Source organism: Poecilia reticulata, linkage group LG19, assembly GCF_000633615.1.
Source record: "Poecilia reticulata strain Guanapo linkage group LG19, Guppy_female_1.0+MT, whole genome shotgun sequence".
Lineage (NCBI taxonomy): Eukaryota > Metazoa > Chordata > Actinopteri > Cyprinodontiformes > Poeciliidae > Poecilia > Poecilia reticulata.
In genome coordinates this window covers 582,526-588,763 of record NC_024349.1, presented here as the reverse complement: position 1 = coordinate 588,763, position 6,238 = coordinate 582,526, and the positions used below count along the sequence as shown (strand labels likewise).

General features: G+C 45.4%; 1 protein-coding gene across 2 annotated transcripts in view; it reads right to left on the bottom strand.

The window, feature by feature from the left end:
• shisa9a (shisa family member 9a) overlaps positions 1-6,238 on the bottom strand; it is a 36,563-nt gene that overhangs the window by 11,425 nt on the left and 18,900 nt on the right. The gene's annotated exons all lie outside the window — the stretch shown is intronic.

The window sequence follows — 6,238 nt, the reverse complement described above, 5'->3', positions numbered from 1 at the left end:
GTTTGATCAGAGGAGAATCTGTTTCTCTCTCCAGATTCTGAGTTTTCTCTCTGCAGAGTGGAGCTGAGATCTCCAGGGATCTGAAGAAGCGGCGACACAAACGCAGGTTGTTTCTGCGCTAATTAAACAATTATCCCTGGCAGCAGCTCCAGTCGCACCAAACACCCACAGAGAGGAAACCTGGAGGAAAAGCTTCCATAGCCAGATCCCAACTGGTGCCATGGAATGAAACGGGTTATTTAATGAATCCTGATCGACCCAAAGATTCGGCCCAAAATATCACAAATATCAAGTTTCAGAAATTTAAATTAGGAAAAAATGCATTTCAAAAAYGAAACTTTGAAAAACCTTTAATGAAAATCAGTAATTTACAGCAGTTGAATCTGTTAATGCAGATCTATGTTTTCAGATGGTCCCCAGATTTTACGTTTTTAAAGTTTTAACATTTTTCAGWTTTTATTTTATTCTTTTTTATTTTCAYATGTATTTAGTTTTACTTTCTTACATTAGATATTTTCAGATTTTATATTTGTTTCACTTTTAAAATCTCTTTTACCGACCGAGTTTTACGAAGGCGGGACTTCCTGTGGGTCGCAGGAAGTGACATCTTTGTTTGTCTGAAACTGTGTTTTGCCATTTCCTGAATTATGAGATAAACACGTTGGTTTTATTGAATCACATGTTCGCTTGTCTTTGTCATTTTGAAGAGCAACGTGTCGCATTAAATGAATTCCCCAGAGGAAAAGGAACAGATGGGCGACTAAAAGAAGTTCCTCTGCTCTCAGATCAGCCAGGAGGCCAAATGAAGAAATGATCTCGGATGAATTAAGTTTACATTTTTGGGAATAAGTTGGGCGTAATTCATTACTTCTCAACATGATGCCATGAGAAAGGCCCGCAGCATCACAGATCCTCCACCGTGCTCAACAATGCTTTTTGTGCCAAAAGGTTTAAAGTTTGATCTGAAACATTTAAGTTGGTTTGTGACGCCAGACGTTGTGGCTGAGTGATTCAGCTCCACCCCTCCCCCACATGTTGCTGCACCCTGCCTGTAAAGGACTGAAGGTCTCCGGCATGTTTACAAAGCCTGTTGCTACGGCAACTGCAGCAGGTGGCCGGGTCAGTGCCGAACTCTGGTGTAAATATTCTGTTTAACTGAGTTACTGCTGTGATGAACCTCACAATAATCTGTACTTTAATCCCTCCAGATTATCTCCGAGCTGTTCTGATGAGGATCCAGCAGAACCTGGAACTTTGCTGCAGCTGCTGGAGGTTTGATCCGAAGGGACAGATTGTCACGATGATGCGCTTCAGCCGCTCTGCGGAGATCAGCTTCCCTTCGCTGTGGATGCCGGAGAACAACGGAGCAAACAGCGTCCGCCTCCCAGGAGGAGACGATCATCTGCTCAGAATTACTGACATCACTCAACGGATAACAAGAGACCAAAACGAGGGGAGATGAATCTGAGCCCCTCGCCTGATGCAGTTTGGAGAATTTAAATGAGGAAGGATTGAAATGCAGAACCAGAAACCCGAGTTCTGAAAAACATCCGACTCCAGCTGAAACAAACCGGGACGCGTCAGCAGCAAGACAGATCTCACCTGGACAAACTATTTCTACAACACTTTTACAGACAAATAACAGATTCATCACTTCCTGCTGCCACTGCTGGGACATAAGAGATGAAGCTTGTTTACTGTAAATGTTGATCAGCTGGTTTTTCTCAATAACTACGATAATCTGAGAGCTGCAGCATCTGCATCATCTGCAGCAGATCTGCAGCTTCTGCAGCATCTGCAGCATCTGCAGCTTCTGCAGCTTCTGCAGCATCTGCAGCATCTGCAGCAGATCTGCAGCTTCTGCAGCATCTGCAGCATCTGCAGCTTCTGCATCATCTGCAGCATCTGCAGCATCTGCAGCATCTGCAGCATCTGCATCATCTGCAGCATCTGCAGCTTCTGCATCATCTGCAGCATCTGCAGCATCTGCAGCTTCTGCATCATCTGCAGCATCTGAAGCATCTGCAGCATCTGCAGCATCTGCAGCATCTGCATCATCTGCAGCATCTGCAGCATCTACAGCATCTGMAGCATCTGCAKCATCTGCAGCATCTACAGCATCTGAAGCATCTGCAGCTCGCTGCTCCTGAAAGGCTGAAATAACTAACAACACTGGAGACAATTAACCATCAGGACAGGATATAACAGTAACTGATCACATTTACCACAGCACTGGTTCTGGTTCTGGTTCTGGTTCTGGTTCCGGTTCCGGTTCTGGTTCACCTCAGAGTCGATCATGACATGTTACTGGACCGACTGGAGAGTTGGGTCGGACTCTCTGGTCCAGAACTCAACTGGACCAGAGAGTCCCTCCGACATAAAGAACTGGGATATCTCTGTTTCAATAGGAAACTTCTCATCAGAGAGGTCAGAGGTCACATGTGGGGAACCCCAAGGCTCCATCCTGGGACCCTTCAATATTTATATGCTCCCTCTGACTCAGGTAATAACAGGAAATCAGATCAGTTACCATGACGATGCAGATGATACACAGCTCGATGTCACCAGGTGACCTTTGACCCCATTCAGTCACTGAGCTGATGCTGAGAACGGATCAATGTGTGGATGAAACAAAACTTTGTCCAGCTGAACAGAAACAAAACTGAAGAGGAACGATCTAGAGTTATAGACCTAGAGTTATAGATCTATAGTTATAGATATATAGCTATAGATCTAGAGTTATAGATCTATAACTATAGATCTAGCGATCCAGGGATCAGCCCGAAACCTGGGAGTAGTGATGACCTCTGACCTTTGACCTGAGCCTTCAGAGCCACAATAAGTCGGTTCCTCAGTGGACCTTCTAGCAGCTGCAGAAGCTGTTTCCAGATTTGCAACAAGCAAAACGAGACGTGAAGCAGCTGAATAAATGATTTCTCTGTTCTACAAACGCTGCTCTACGTCCTGAGCCTCTGTTCTCCCACAGACTCATCTGCAAAAAAATATAAATTATTTCACAGATAGCGGCGTTCAACAATGTCGCGTATGGAAAACTCTCTGCTCTGCGGCGTTCAGAAGCTATTTAAAATACTCATTGTTGAGCGCGGATGTAATCCTGTACTGAGATGTTCAGTAATCCTGTAAAGGGCTTTCACTCTGACAATGGGAGGGGATCACAGGATCCCCATTTATTTCAATCAGAGTGTGTTGGTGCAGCAGGGTGTCCGCGGCAGAAACACGATGGACAACTGCTGTTCAGAGGGTAGAAATAAAACTCAACATCATTTATTTACTTAGATCCAGTTTCAGCTAAAAGCATATTATACATCTAGTTTACCAATATTTAGCTCTAAGCTAGCTAAATGTTTAGCTCGACAAATATTTAGTTAGCAAGTTAGTTATTTAGCTCCAAAGTAATAATTTAGTTCTGGGCTAGCTAAATAGTTAGATAAATATGTAGTTAATAAGCTAGCTATTTAGCTCCAAGCTAATTGTTCAATTATTTATCTCTGAGATAGCTAAATATCTGACTTCACTAAAAGCTCCATCAGTTAGCTAACAGGCTGTTTAGTTCCAGGCTAAATGTTTAGCACTGAGCTAGCTAAATATTTTAGTTAGCTCTAAGCTAAATACTTAAACTAATATACTAAAACTAAAATATTACGTTTTAAACTGACATGTATAAGTGAATAACGTGGTAACTCTTTTATTTTCTGACCGTGTTAATAAATGGTTGCTGTTCATTTGTGACGTAGCTTTACAAATGGCGCTTCGTCTCGGTGACGTTCAACAGGTCGTTGTGATTTTATTACATTAGTCCTCTGTGAGTCTGATCAGATGGAACTGAGTCACGAAACGAAACAGCCCGGTTTTCTCTCTTTGCAGAAGTGTTTCTGTACATTTGCTCCAGGCTGAATCATCGCTGGTCCGTTCAATTAGCCGCAGCGGGAAGCGGCGCATTTCCACCCAGAACAAAGCGCCGGAGCGGCTTATGGTCCGGTAGGGAGAAGGTTCGTGTTGGTTTGGGCTGAGATTCACGGCGGAGCGTGAGGTTCGCGTCAGCGCCGAAGAGCAAGTTTACATGGATCTGCTGAGCGTGGAGCTTCAATGCTGGGATCACATTATGTGTGATGATGAGCCAGCAGGTAGCAGGCAGACAGACAGCTGGGGGACCTGCAGCATGAAGCCCGACCCGAATGGTTCTGGCCGTACAGAACCAGTCCTGACTCATCCGTTATTCCCAGTTTGTGCTCCTCTTCCTCCTCCTGCAGCAGCAGAGCCTCTTCCTCTCCATCCCTCGTCATGGCAACAGCGCTCTCTCCGCTCGGCGGGTTCGCATTGTCCCGCATCACCGGCGCCCACATATTAACACGCAGGCTGGCGGTTCTGAGCTCAACAAGTCATTGTTATGCAACCTGAGTGGAGCTGCCTGCTGCTCTCTGGGCCCGGTCCGGTTCGGCTCGGTTCGGTTCGGTTCGGGTCTTCACTCTGTCCTCGTGAAAGATAAAACAGCTCCGGTTCATTGAAACACCTGCTTTGCTCTGGTAAAAACAAACAAAACAGCGTTTTATGAGTCACGGCTGAACGATGGAGTCAATGTTGACACAAACAGTGAAACCCGGAGAAAACAGAGAAACTGAGCAGCAAACAGAACCGCTGCTGTTTGGGTCCTGATGTGGAAGCAGCAGCAGCAGCAGCAGCAGCAGCAGCAGCAGCACCGGAGAGGCTGCAGCGTGTCTGCAGCCTCCGTGGAGACTGTTAATGAGCTCATTCTCCAGCTATTAGGAGTCTCTCCCGCCGTGTTTAGTCACACTGAGATGCTGAGCAGGTTTTGTGTGAGCCAGTCTGACCCTGCAGCTCCTATCTCCCCCAGCCAGCCCGCGGAGGCCCGCCATGCGGCCGCTGAGCTCCGGGCTGCAGCCGCCAGCGGGGCGTAAAATCCCGTTTGAGTTGTTGGTGGCAGAGGCGCTGGAGGCAGAGGGGGGGCCAGGGGGGGCCAGGGGGGGGCAGAGAAGCTTTGGTGCAAAAATGATGTAGTTTCTGCCATATCTACTTGGTTTATTTAGCAAAACTGCAGCTAGAAACCTAAACATGTATTTTACAAACCAAGTGTTTAAATATTGAGCTAACATGTAAATTCACTCATAGCCAAAAGGAAGTCGTTTTAAAGTCATTATGACAAATTGTAACAAGAGAAAATTCATAATTATGACTGAAAGTTGAAATTATGACTCTTATTCTTGAGTTTATGTTATTTATGTTGTTTTTTTATTTCACGGTGGAATCATTGAATGATTGAATAAACTGAAACTCGTTAAAATCCTGGTTATTATTTTTCATTCATTTATTCATTCTGCAGCGCCTGAAGTCTGAGTTTCCTCTCAGAAACTTCTTCACAAACTGTTTGGAAACGTAGCTTTTATTTTGAGGATTAAGATAAAATGTGTCTGATTACATGGATATTGAGTCAGACCCGACCGGTTCTGGTTCCTGAAACAGCGACAGGATGAGTTCTGATCCAGTCTGACTCAACATGTCAGCTCTTCCTCATTCCCTCTTCAACTCTCTGCAGGTTCTGAGCTGCATTCAGAACCTGTTGCATCATTTCCACAGGAGGGAAGCAGACAGAGTGAGGATTAAAGTTCTGCTTAACGAGCTGGACAGGTAGCTCAGGTGAGCCGGCAGCAGCAGCAGAAGAAGAAAACCCGACTGAGGAAATGAGTGGAAACTCAGAGCCTGCAGAGAACGACCTTAAAATAAACCAACACCAGGAAACGGAAAGAAGACGAGAAATAAGCTGCTTTCTTCCTGGACCGGATCTGTTCAGGTTTTAGCATCTTTACCCCAAATTCATCACATTTGATCATCACTGGAAAACATTAGAAGTTTAAACTAAAGAAATAAAGCATTTTTATTCAGAAGATCCAGAAATATTGTTGGAGTGACGGGTCTGTCGTTGACTATCTGTGCAGTGTGAAGGTGAACTCTGTTATCGTCTGCATCCGTTAGAAAAATGAATAACTGGCTGCCTGACAAAGACCTGGACGGGTTGGAGGTTCTGGTTCTCTGACCCGGAAGGAACAGAACCTCCAACTTACTGAGGAGGAATGGTTGACCCCGTTGCTAGGGGACGTTGACCCCGTTGCTAGGAGACGTTGACCCCGTTGCTAGGAGAGGTTGACCCCGTTGCTAGGTGAGGTTGACCCCGTTGCTAGGAGAGGTTGACCCTGTTGCTAGG